Raw genomic sequence first — 14,643 nt, 5'->3', positions numbered from 1 at the left:
AACATTTCCATCTATAAAATAAGGATGATGATAATCACACCTAATTCATCAACTTATAGTGTTGTGTTGAGGGTTGAAATGGTAATTTATATGGAATGTTTAAAATAATTTCTGGCATGTAGTAACCTTTCTCAAAAAATTAACTATTTTCTAATTTTTAATCTTCATTTCTGAGTAAGTAGAAGGAAGAGATAAAAGATGGAAAATGTTGAAAATCCTCTGTTTATGTTTAAAATGTCTCAATAGAAAAAATCAAGCTTTAACGAAGGAAAACATAAATATAAGATTATTAAAAGAATTTTCTAATTGAGGAAACAAAGACTGGTGTGTGACTCAGAATTTTCTCCATTCCTCGTATATATTTGAATTAACAACTTTATATAGTGGCAAAGGTGCCTTCTAGAAAAGGAATTTGAAGAGTGCAAATGATTGGGTTTATATGTTTTCAGACACATCGATGGCCTTGAAATTTAATTGATAATGGGGAAATTTCAAAAGAGGATTATAGGACCCCCTGAAAAGAACTCTTTTAGGAAAAGGATCCAAGACAAGTTGGAATTAACCACAGAGCTTGAGGATCAGAGTAGGGTGATGGCTCTGAGTATAACATGTTACCTGTTACAGGGTGACAGCTCTGAGTATTACACATTCATTGTTACTTGACCCAAACTCGGTCTAACCACTGAACATAATGTGCACAATCTAGGGAGGAAAAATAAGTTGCATATTCGAGCTAGGAGTTTTAAATCTCAATATCTAGATACTTGCTATTTAAAAGCTTTATACAAGGAGAAGGAAATTGTTCCCCAACTTATTTAAGGGGGCTATGGGAGGGCGAATGAGCAGCGGCCCCCAATGGGCTAAAAGTTAAACAGAGCAAAGAGAGATAAGCTGGGAGCAAAATATCCCACAGCAACAGCCAGAGGGAGCTGTAGGTGGAGGCTGCAAACCTGGGAGTCTAGCAATGCAGGTGGCAGCTTGAGTGAAGCTGTTGAAGCATGGCCCCAAGGTGACAGATGGCAGCCATATGGGTGGTGGCCAAGGGAGTATTGAGTGATGATTTAAAGCTGGTCTGGCAAAAGAAACAAAGTGAAGGAAGCATGTCTTGGTGCAACCTAATGTCAAAAATGGTGACACTAAGGGATTATGAAACATCAACACAGAAGGGAGCAAAGGTAATTTTTTAAACACTTGCAAGAGAAGGTAATATACGTGTTCATAAGTAGACTATGATACCCCTGGGAGCCTCTCCAGTTGCTACGGAAGAGAAAGTATTCTGAAAGTAAGTGTGTGTGTGTGTGCATGTGCGCATGTACGTGTGCGTGTGTGTACACGAGCTGGGTACTGAGGTTCTACTTCCAGAGCTATCAAAAGTTAGATATAATGTTTATATTTTATCATTTGTGCCTACACGCTGGGAGAAAATGATGGAGATATTTGTATTTTAGTTGGTAGATGATTAGAATGATCACTATAAAAGCCAAAGAGATGGTATAATACACATTTACTACGTTTCCAGCTCAGCATTTGGATATCCCTCGGACTTGGGAACATATCCTATGACATGTTCTGCCCCTCCCTCCAGAGGCTGACAGAAATGGTGGACATACATACTCCTCTGCACTCCTGGTGACCAAAGAGCCATGTTGTCAAAGCACAAATATTCAGATGCTCTGTTTGGGCCTCAAATCTTCGGGCTTGGATGGAAACGTTCTCTTGCTGCATGGAGTGTGGAGAGGAGAGCATTGTTCCCCCTGGGGTGCTGTGCTGGAGTCCCTAGGGTGACAGCACAAAAGCAGTGCCCACAAGGGTGAGTTCTGCAGCCAGGGCTTTGGCAGAGCTCACCATGCCTGGTACCTCCAAAGCTTTGTCCTTCAGCTCTTTCTTTGGATTCAGGAGCTCTTACCTATCCAGAAACTTCTTTTGACTTACCTTCATCAAATTCGTTCCATTTTGTTTACAACAAAGAATCCAAAATATTAATGGATAAACCTCGTTTATCAGGTATTTGAGCAATGATAATGGAAACAAAAGCTGGTGTCTTATTTCTTTGACCATACTGATTATCATTTCTTTGTTGAAAGTAGCCCAGAGATGAAGCAGACAGTATAGTACAGCACAGGAGTCTGAAAAATGATCTGTAAAGGGCCAGGTAGTAAATATTTGAGGCTTTGCCAGCCACATGGTCTCTGTTGGAACAGTGAGACTCTGCCATTGTGCTGTGAAAACAGTCATTGACCATATGTGAGTGAACATGGCTATGCTCCAGTAAAACAGTATTTACAGAAACAGGCAGCAAGCCAAATTTGGCCTGAATTTGTCTGACCCCTGGTTTAGTGGGATGAACTTTGGAAGTAGATCGACCTGTGGGATCCTGGAAAAGTCATCAATTCCTTTGAGACTCAGTTCCTCATTCATAGTTAGGGAAAATAGCACCTAATGGATTTTCACTCTCAACTGGATTTCCAAATCTCAAATGCTGGTGCTCTATTCTGTTTTTTTTATTTTTTATTCCAATCTTAGAGTCCTACCCTTTACGTAAGGAGAAGGCACATTTTAAAAGCACATTGCAGTTAGATTCACATACATTGTTTACCGGAATGTGGGCATATCACATTAGAAGCTCGGTGAATAGTTATTATAATTCTTATACTTTCTGAATAGAAAAGTCAACATTAATGCATGCACAGTACATGCATTTACACACACATTCACTCAAGCATTCACATAACTTCCCAAAGAATAGTGTTCTTACCTAGATGTGACTTCCAAATAATATACATTTCCTAATTTTAAGTGAGTAGGGCTGTTGCATTTTTGTTGCCATACCCATAAAAGGTCTTCACAGTCTGAAAATACTACCAGAGATGATATTTCAAAATGTTGACAGGGCAGTTTGCTGGAAGTTCTAACTATTCCAATAGTGGTTCTCTTTGACAGAAACTTGACTTTGAGGCAGGGGGAAGTTGCTATTAATTTACAATGCAGATGTGGTAAGAGGGGGAGTTTTAAAATATGTTCACAGATGAGGCTGTGCAAAGAGATACTAATTTTAAAGGCTCTGACAGTTTTATCTCAGGAATTCAACAGATATTTGATTGTCTATGATGGTGCGTACCCTGCAGAACTGAGAACAATGCAGGCAATGGACCTGTGCTACTGAATTTATTGGAAATTTTTCCCTGGCCCGTAGGTACTTGTAATATCAAATTGTCAATTATATGTTCAATCCAAAGTCAACAGTGTCTGCTAATTACATAGCACTGTGTTAAGTTCAGCCCAAATGGTAGGGTGAACATTTGAGATCGATTTGCATAGATAAGTTTGCTGGTTACTTATAGTCAATTAGTGAACATACAGTTCAGCACAGAAATTGCTATATTAACCCAAGAACATCATCTTTTATTCTCCAGTTCCATGAAATTGCCCACGTTACCCTAATCTTGAAAGATCTCTTATTGGCTTTGACCAGGAGTGTTATCACATACAGAATCCAAGCAGGACAGAAACGGTGAACAGAAAATAACTCATCCTCCATGGCAGTCTCTTGCTAGTGTAATTGTTGCTTCCTCAAGGTTTCTGTAAATGTTTTTTCTATTCTTCTTAGTTAGCAAGCTTCCCTCTCAGTTGTTTCTGTTCATATTCCAAAATCTCAAATGTTGGTAATGTTTTCTGGTTTTTATTTTTTATTCCAATCTAGGAGTCCTATTACTTACATTTTTACTCTAAACCCAGTCTACTTTTTTCTCCTGACTTTAAAAAAAAAAAAAAAAGCTCTGCTAGCCCTCTAACAACCTTCTCCACCTGAAAAGGGCATTGGCCTACCTAGCACATAGTGACTTGAAAGAAATTTCAATATATATTTAATACCCTTGATGTTAATATTGTGTGTCAGCTTGGAGGGTGTTTTTGGATGAGATTAGCATTTAAATCAGTGCACTCTGAGTAAGCGGATTGTCCTCCATAATGTGAGTGGGCCTTATCCAATCAGTTAAAGGTCTGAATAGAAAAAAAAACAAAGGTCAGCTTCCTCAAGCAAGAATTTTCCAGCAGACTGTCTGCAGACTTCCTCTATAGTATCAGTTCTCCTGAGTCTCCACCTGCTGGTCTTTGAACTAGAACTGCATCATTTGCTTTCCTGGGTCTCCAGCCTGCCTGTCCAATTTTTTTGTTTTGATTTTGTTTTCGTTTTTATTTTTTCCCAGTTTGAGAGTATAACATGCATTTGACTTCACACAGTGCAACAGGGTTGGAGGTGGGGCATATACGGGCTCTAGGACTCCTGCCCAACAAATGAGGAAGAGAGGAAGGTGTCGTTGGCTGCCTGCCCCACCTGCTGTGTGATCCTGGTGTGAGTGACAGTGCCCTACTAGCCCTGCTCAATATCCGGACTCACTTGAGCCAACACCGGTGTACACCATGGACATCACAAGTACCTGCCACTCTCGTGTTGCCACACAGCAGAGTCTGAACCCCAGAACTCCTAGGCCTGTTAGGAGCCGAAGGCTCAGGACACTGCTTTGTGCTCTGAGCAGTCTCGAAGATAGGGTGAAGGAGCGCTGTGATCCAGAGCTGGGAGAGAAGTTATAGGCTGTGGGCAGCTGCCACTGGGTGTGGGGAAAGATACCCAGGAATATCTTCCTGGCTCTGTCCTACTAATGTGGCTGAAGAGTCTGCTCATCAGTCTTGTTTCCAAAGGCCAGTAGCTTTGCACTTACCAACCTCCATAATCACTTGAGCCAAACCCTTATAATAATAAATGTCCTTTTATTTATATTCATATCCTATTAAGTCTGTTTCCCTAGAGAATCCTGGCTAATGCAGTATGTTACATGGAGGTTCCCTTCTCTAGTATTGTCATCCTTGTTTTTTTATTTCTTATTACTTTTTTTGTAGATGGATAAACTGAGGCAGACATCGAATAAACATCTGAGAAATATGGCTAAGATGCTGCGGAGTGAGGATTTGAAGATGGTCATTCTTACTCCACATATATCAATCCCATGAGGTAGATATTATTTCCTCATTTTGCAGATAATAAGTTGAAAATGAGGAGACATGAATAACGGGTCCCTCATCAGATAGTAACTGGAAAATCAGTGTCTGTTTTCAGATTTCATATTAATCACTAGAATAGATTACTAATTGCAGTTAAAAACGTAGAAGTTGAACAAAGTGTGGCAACTTTTATATCACACTAAGTAATAACATGTTAGGTTCAGTGTGAATAACATTACATATATATAATTCAATTCCGATAGTAACACAAAATTACAAGTAAAATTTCTGTTTCTGAGAGGTTTCAATGAGTCTTTATTGCTCTTGGAGCATTTGCATTCCATTGAGAAGTCGAAGGCATTATATTTACTTGTAATCTCTGTTGACATGGTTTAGATTAAGAAAAAAGCTAATATCTATCAGCAAAGGTCCTGGATGTCTCAAATGTTATACTTCTGTCATTGCAACGAAGGCAGACTGTTCAGAAAACATTTTCCTTACAGCTTCCTGATAGTCTTAGCGGAAAGGTTTTCCTGCCTTTTGGATCCATCTGACTTGTCTTTGGAAGCTTTGTTAGCTAATTTAGTAGGGGCCTTGCTCAGGAATACTGAGATTTCCAACAACTCAGAATCGGTCCTTAAGTTGGGGTCCAGAGACAAGATGTTAGCATGTCTGCACCCTGGCATCAGATAAAATGTGTTGCTTTATGGGTGGAATTGTGTTCCCTCAAAAAAAAGATATGAGGTTCTACCCCCTGTACCTCAGAATGTGAGCTTGTTTGGAGATTGGATCTTTACAGGGGTGATCAATTTCAAATAAGAATACTAGAGTGAGTTCCAATCCAGCATAACTGGGGTCCTTATCAAAGAAGTTTGAACTCTGAGACAGATACGCACCAAGGGAGGCTGTGTGAAAAGGACATGGGGAGAGGGAGGACTGGAGTGATGCAGCTGCAAGACAAGGAAAGCCAAAGATTGTGGGCAAATCATCAGATGCTAGAAGAGGAAAGGAAGGATTCCCCTGCAGTTTTCAGAGGGAGCACGGCCCTCCTGACACCTTGATTTCAAACTTCTATCCTCCAGAACTGTAAGACAATGAAGTTCTGCTGTTTCAAAACACCCAGTTGTGGTACTTTGCTATATGCAGCCCTGGGAAACTAACACAGCAGGGCAAATATATATTTCTCAGGAGAGAGGGTCATACCATTAGTGGGATTCTCAGAGAGAATTTGATTCAGAATAAAGAGCCACTATTTTTGAGCAGCCTAGAGAACCATCTATGTGTATATTGAAATCAAAACATTTTCATTTTACAAAGATTTTCTGAGGCTTCACTCCAAGTACCTGAATCTGTCTGAAAGGGCTAAGATATTTTCACAAATTAATAATTATCTTACAGTAAATATTTTTCAAAAGTTACAGGAAGCAACGGGCCTCTGAAGAGGAATGAAAATATTTAACAATTTAGCCAGTTTTTGTATTTATATTATAAAATCAATACATATTTATTTTGGAAAAATTGGTAAAATATAGAAAAATAAAAACTAGTCTCGTCTCAATCTCTTAACCATGTTTACATATTTATATCTTGGATTATTTTGTTTGGTGTAGGGACGATCATTTCATTCAACAGAATAGTCCTGCTGAAGTTGATCCTCTGCAGAAAAGTAATCAGACAGAAAAAGCCTAGCTCTCCAGGGGTCTCTGGGTGTGAATCCCCACTCCCTCTGCCTGGGGAAGGATGGAATGAACAAGCCTGCACCACTCTCAAGGGGTTGCATGGATAGGAGAAGGGAAGGCATTTTAGAAGCTCTGGGTGTGAGGGAGATTGTGCCACCTCTTAAGGAAACTATAGTAAAGATCATTTTACACACAATCTTGCCCTCGTTTCTGTTCATTTACTCAATATAAGTCCCAGAGAGGGGATCCACCAAATCAAAGATATTAACATCATATACTTGAAACCTATTTTCAACGTGATTTCCAGAAAGAGTGTTCCAAATTACACAATACATTGCATACATGTGCTGTTCTCATGGTGCCTTATTCAGCATTGAGAATGATCTTTTCTTTAATATGTTCCAATTTAATAAGTAAAATAATAGAATTTCATTGCATGAATTTGCATCTTTAATTATTAGTATTGCAGAATCTTTTATTCTTGTTGACCATTTTTATTTATTTTTACAAAGAATGTTTATTCATCTTTATTTCCTGTTTTTCTCTTTTGGTCTACATTTTTTTCTTTGTCACATCGTTTGAAAGTACAAAATCAAGCATGCTCATGCAACCATCAGATCCTATAGAATTGCATAAAGACAATATTCATTCCTTCCAGTTTCATTCCCTGAAGTAACATTTAATTGCACATATTCCTGCTCACGTCTCCAGTGCTGACATAAACATATACAGGCTTAAACACAGGTCTACATTTTGTCGTTCCATTTGAGTTAGTAATTTTACTACATGCACTGCTCTGTAGCTTTCCTTTTATACTTAATTGTTGATCTTTCTTCTAGGTAAATTATGATATTTATATTTCCTTTAAATAATTGCATGTTATTTCATGAAATGAGTATAGTAATATATTCAAATAATTTCCCTTTTCATGAATCTGTAGCAAGACTTTCTTCAAAGTTCAATTCTAAATAAAAATGGGGACTTACCTCATCAAAAAGCCCATGAGTTGAGGTAATAATAAGAAGCCCCAGAGCGTATGTCCATTACTACATTCAAATGACAATGTACTTTACAAATTTGCAGAAATTTGAGCATTTTGTATATTCACTAAAATCCATTATTGGTGTTCCATAAGAAAGCTTTTAAAAGCTAAATTGTGGAATTTCATAATGTTGTGGATTTTGATTTCCAGCTCTGATCATGGCATCATATATAACGAAGACCTCGTTTATTTTTTGAGATAAGAAATTCTAATAAACAAGTGGCAGGAAATAAGACAGAGGGAAAACAATTTTCTTTTATTTTGAAGAAGTCCGGGTATTTGGCTTTACTTAAAACTTTGATATACTGGAAAGTGAAGTAAATAAATGAAGAGTATATCTAAAGTCAATTCCATTTCTAGTTACTTACCATTAAATTACAGTGGTAGGCAAACTTCCAAATTAGAAAAATGCACTTCTGATCAGAGGATAAAGGAAGGGCAGTATTTTAAATGTTGGTTTTCAAATAGGTCAACGTAGCTATACTCTTAAGTAATTTGGACTTGAATAAACATTGAAAGTGGCCATTGAAAGAAAATGTTGTTGTTGTCTCAGAGTAGATCTATATGGAAGGAGGTCGCCTTCATGGCATAGCTGAATCAATCACTCTTGAGTGCCTCAAATCTGCTGTTCTTAACTAGAAGTGTGTTTAAATATCACCTGGGGATCTTGTACAAATACATGTTGGCTGAAATTCTGATTCAGCAGGTCTGAGGTGCTACTCCACATGTATATTTTTTAAAAGCTTCTCAAATTATTGTTATGAGCCATTCTGAATTAAGAACCACAGTCAAAAATATGTTTCTGGAAGTTAATTCCCTGGATTATTTGAATCAGAATCATCTAAAAGATGTGCTAAAAATATGCATTCCCAGATTTTGATTCAATATGACAGGAATGAGGCTTGAGAATCTGGACTTTCTACAAGACCCAGAAAGGTTGTCAAGCACACTGAAGTTTCTGAAACGCAACACCTGTGTAATTCAAGTACAGCATTAAAGGATCTTGGTTTCATCATTGTTGACCAATTGCAAATGAGTTGTGATGTAGCCGTAAAGGCACTATCAAGTGAGAACATTGGTTGTAAGTTTTCACAATCTGATATATTCAGTCAAAGTTAATAACAGCCACATCTTTAAAGACAAAAGCTGCTTGAATATTATTGGATGTGGGTACTTGTTTCCTGACTGATGACTTTGCTACTGTGGTCCAGATGTCGTAACGCAAAGATCACATCAGGTAGACACTGGGCATCTTGTTTGAGATTCTTTTTGTTGCAAGTGAAACCAAAGCTAGAGAAAACTATTCAAGGAATTAATTTAAACAGTTTAAGAGAAGGAATTCAGCATGAGATATGTTTCTCTTATATAATGCAAAGGCATGGAGTAAAGCCAAATGTGAAGAACGAATTGAAGCAGAGTTTGAAAGACCACATGATCTCTAATGTCTGCTCCTGTCTGCTCTTAGCTTTACTTTTCTCTCTTTGCAGACTGATCTTTATTCTCCAAGCGCATGGTAGAAAATGGCCACCCAACAGTCTTCAAGGTCACATGTCTCCAAGTTCTCCCTCTTTTTCCCAGGGTCAAATCTCTGGGGGAGAGGGTCCTATAGGACCAACATGAGTAATGAGTCCACCCTTGATCTAATCAAATGTGTCAGAAAACTCAATTAGAATATGGTGCTGGGGCCACTCTTGGCCATTCCTGAAGCTTGGGGGTGGGATTTCATTTCTGACTTAAGGATTTGGAAGAAATGATGGTGTTACTACCCAAAACAGTGTAATCAAACAGAATACTACAACTTTACAAATGTACACACACACACACACACACACACACACACACACAATTACAGTTTATATAACATAAGTGTGGCCTTGTTCTTACAAAAATTTCCACCCCTTAGGGATTTGCAATCCTCTTTGCCAAGTGCCTAGAAGCCTAGTTAATCATATCAGGCCCTTTGTTTCTCTTCAGAGGTGTGATTTTGATGGCAATTACTTCCCTGACCTAAAACCAAAATCCTTTTAAATACCTGAGGGTGGAGATTTGGTGCTTAATGTGTACACTACCATAATGCCAAGCACATAGTGTAGACTTAAAAGTAATTTCTCACAAGCTCCCAGCTAATGCTGTTGCTGCTGCTCCATGGTTTATACTTTGAGTACTAACATTCTCAAGATCCACTTCCAAATTAGTTATCTTTCTTCAGATTAAAACAACTCATAATCTATAAATTTTCTTTGGGATAACCAAATTAAGCCTATTTGCTGGCTATTGTCAATCAAACTCTCTGTTTCTTTGACTTACCAGTAACCCACAAAGTTTATTTTCTTAATATATTATGATAGAGTATATTTTTATACTACCCACTCAAGCATTAATTGGTGGCAAAAAAATAGCTGATGTCAAAATGTGTCCCTAAGAGACATTGAATTAAAGAACTTTATCTGTGTGGGTTTTCCCATATCTTTCTCATAGTTACTTGAGGTGAAAAGGCATTGAGTGTGTAGTTGTGTGGAGTGCAGGCCATTTCTGCCTACCAAAGGAGCATTGTAGTGATGCAGTTCTTCTCACTTTAACTACTTCATGAATTTTACAGCTGCACAAACAAGTGACACTTGGCATTAAGCACAGAAGACTGGTTCTCAGCTGTGGTGTTGAGACGCCCTACGTGCTAAAGAGAAGTGTTAGGTGTGTTCTAATTTGTTAGTAATGGTAGTAAAAGATACCAAATTTTGTAAATAGTTTACTTTTAAACTTGTTACAGTGGATTCTAGATTTGGATTCTGACTATATGATGATGTCATGCTAATTCATTTTCTCATTTGCTCTCTAAAATGTTTTTTCTAAATGTTTTTTCTAAAATGAGAATTTAGAAAAAGTGGAATTTTGTCTTGGACTCTGGGACCATGCACATATGATTTTCATGTCTGTCTTTTTGTTACAGTAGGTTAACTATAACTACCATTTCACAATGCCAAGCAAGTTTATTCTCTTCATTGAAATTTCTTATTATTTAAGTTCTGTTTGGAAAATCCAACCCACATCTGCTTATGCAACCCAAAAGGGAAAGCAATTTATTTTCCTCCACAAATATACCCTTCAAATATTATCAGAAAAAAAGTTTCCTATAATTCAATCATGTTCTATCTAAACAATCATAATCCTTTTCCAGCATGCTTCCTTCTCTATTCAATTAGATCAGAATCTGATTTATGTCAGGCTCTGCTCATGTCCCAGATCATCCCAAGGACACCTCTTCTTTTCATCTCCACTATATTAAACCACATTGATCTCTCCCATCACTAAATTCATAAAGTCCTTTTAACCAACATTACCAACTAAATGCTTGATTGTCCTCTACTTATCCTACCTTGGTTAATCTTATTTTTCCAAATAGATTCTAAGTATACTGAGAGTATAATCAGGTAATGGATTTGTCTCTATTGAGCAAGGCTCAGAACTAAACTGTGCTAGCAGCTCCACAGTTTATAATTTATTTTATGAATATGAAATGATTGGAATCCATCTTTGTAAATAAATAAGCAAAACAGATAGTTTAATTTTCGACACAAGAGGACAAGCTAATTAGAAATAAAAGTAATACACTTAGTGACTTGTTCACAGTCTATACTCAATTCAAATTAATTAATTCTTCTTTAGTTTGTTCCTTGTCTGTGGTAGGCAGAGAGAGCATTCAGATCTACTGAATTTAAGAATTTCTAAAGTCATTCTTCTGACTCAAGGCAGAGCAAGGAATTCACTGATGCAAAAATATGACTGCAACTTCTACCTAATATTTTTTTTTTCTTTTTTCCATGAAGGTTATAGATAAGATAAAATAGGGTGTTGGAGTTTTTTGACAGAAAACTAAAGGTTTTTTATCCCTTCATTTTTCTTCACTGATTTAAAATAATGCATAAAGAAGAAAATGAAAAAGTGAACCTTCTGAATATGTGGAAGAGTAGGTATACTTCCAATTATAGAACTCAGAATCTCAGCTGACCCCCAAGAAGTGGCTTCATGGTTTTATAACTTTGAAATATCTTTCAAAGGAGACATGAGTGTGGCAAGCAAAAAGGGGGGAAGCACAGTTGCTGCTTAATGAAAAATGTCACACATAACGACTTTACCCGCTATGCCAGAGAAGGATTTTTGGTGTAATTTACTTTGCCCTCTTTCTTCTTTTTCCTCTCCTCCCCCTCCTCCTTCTTCTCTCCTTCTTCTCCTCTTCCCTGTCCCCGTCTTCTTTTTGGTTTAGTTTTGTTGCAAAGGTGAAACAGTGACAGTGGAACTGTGACTGTAACTATTGGCACATGGTAAACGACCAAGTTTCACCTTGTGTCAATAATGAAATTGAGCATAGTTTACGACAGCAAAGTTGAAGTAACTTTCAACCATGTTCTTATCCAACTTTTATCAAGAAAAAAAAAATTGGAATGTTGTTTATGCAAACAACTTTAAGCAGGTTGTATCTTTTACTTTAAGGATTAAATTTAAGCAGGGTGTATCTTTTGAGTTGGACATGAAGGAAAAAATAGGCTTTCTGGCAGAAGAGCAGCTATGGGACAATCAACTTAACTGTTTGCAAATGCTGAAGCAATCGAAACATTAATTTTCAACAAAACCCAAGTGTCTCGATTCAGAGTTTGTTTTTTAGATGACAGAATTTTTCAATTAACTTGAAGTTTGTGTGTCTGTATAAAGGTATTTTCACTCTTAAGCTAATACACTTTAAGTTCACAAAAATTCTCTTAGTGGTTAGAGATGGCTAGTAGTAGAGATGGACTCCCATGGATAGCAGATTTTGAGTATTTTCTTTTATAGAAAGATTCTTTAATTCTAACCTATCAACCAAAGATACATAAATGTTTTACTTTGTGATTAAGTCTTTGTAAGATGAATTTCTAGATGGCTATTAGTTCTCCCCTCCTCCTACTCTACAGATTCATGTGTGAGCAAAAACTTGAACTTTGTGGGAATGACAGGTTCATTTTATATACATTTTATGGCATAGATAACATTAATAGAAAGAGTGAATTCATATGTCTGTATGTACATGCATCCATTAGTATTTGATTCAATGTAAAATTAAATACTCCCATACCTACATGCTACTGGGAATTGTAACAATCTCTCTCCAAATGCTGGATCTCCTTTTGCACAATTTTTGTATCTGGATTAATTTATTTTATATAGGATTCATTCACATATGGTTTTCATAAAATCTAAGAATTTTCGTTCTAACATATAAAAATCATTCTTATTGAGTGTATTTTGAAAAGAAGGAAAATGAAGAGTAGAGACAGGTACAAGCAGAAAATGGAAGCAAATTTTGAGGCAGGGCTAAAGTGAAATCTTTTCCAAGGTAATCCTGGGGAGTATTCAGGTTCAGTGTGGTCTAAAACCAAACTCCTGTGTTCGTGAAGGAAGAAGATGGGAAATTTTAATAAGGTCCTGTAGATCACAGTGGACTGTAAAATACTGTAGTCAGTTCCTGAGTCAGCAAACCAAGAGAACCAAACATTTAATGGGAGGTGGGTGGGAAGAGTTGGCAGCATCAAACATTCCAAGGCCAGGCTCTGTGCAGGTTGGTCCATATGCATTCTCTCTTTCAATTCTTTCATTCACTTGAAAAAGTAGGCATTATCTCTGTTTTACAAGTTAAAAAAAAAAACCCTGGGATTAATAAAAACTGAGAAATTTTAAGAATCTATTTCTATATTTAGATATGACAAGCAAGCAAAAAAAAAAAAGGACAAATGACATATAAGGCTTCAGTTTTCAGAATAAGAGAATACTAAAAGACACCCACATACATTTATTGACAAATTCCTTTTATTTGGGGATGAGTCTATTCCTTGAATTTGAATTAGTGCTTACCAAGTTGAGTTGACCAACAAATAGCACTGGATGTAATTTTCCCTTTTTTATGGTATTAAAGAGTCATTTTTGAGTCTTAGGGAATCAGATAAATTATTTTCACATCTGATAACTGGACAACATTTACTAAATAATTAACCAGAAGATATTAACATATATCTTTTAAAGTTTTTCTTGTAAGTAGTTTTGTTTACATTTCCCTAACCTACAGTGAATGATTTGAAAAAGTCTGAAGATGAATGCACTCTTTGCATACACCTTTCCTTTCACATACACACAAAACTGGAGAAATGGAGGTGTAAGTCAAAATGACAAATATAATAACTAACACATATAGTTCTTTTTGTGCCTACAATATTCTAAGCACTTTACGTAGGCTAACTTGTTCTATTAACTTGATTAATATCCCCTATGAGGTAGATACTATTATTACCTTAGTTTGTCAGATAAGAAATTAAGACATAATGAGTTTGAACAATTTGCCAGAGGTCATAGAGCTGGTAAGTAGTAGAGTTATGTTTAAACCCAGGCAATCTGACATTGGAATCTATGCTTCTAACTGTTATGTTATGACATGTAGCTTCTCTAAATACACAGTAATTCTTGCTTCCACCAAATCCTCAATGGCCATTTTCACATAAATAAAAAAGAGAATGAGAGAAATCTCAACAGACAAGAAATAAAATCCTATAGCTTGTTTTCATATAGTCTGGAAGGGGAGAATATATTTTCTACCTTTCATTCTATTACGTTATTATGCTATCTTCTCAAAAACACTGAACTCTTCTTCAACTTGTAATTTTATGTCACCTAGATATGTTTAATAATTTATATGGTTTTAGCAAAATGGTTATCAACTTATCTGTAAGCATTTCCTGAGCACCTATTTTGAAGTTATGGATATAAAGAGAAGTTAGAAAAGTCAATGGTTTGCTAAGAAAAAGTTCAAAACCATAAAAACATCGAGAACAAGCAGATGCTTTTACTCTAAAAATCCAAGGTAATGTATCTGCTCAATGTTCAAAAACAAACAAACAAACA

This window comes from Pteropus vampyrus, unplaced genomic scaffold, assembly GCF_000151845.1.
Source record: "Pteropus vampyrus isolate Shadow unplaced genomic scaffold, Pvam_2.0 Scaffold32, whole genome shotgun sequence".
Classification (NCBI taxonomy): Eukaryota; Metazoa; Chordata; class Mammalia; order Chiroptera; family Pteropodidae; genus Pteropus; species Pteropus vampyrus.
Note: the sequence above shows the minus strand (reverse complement) of the source record.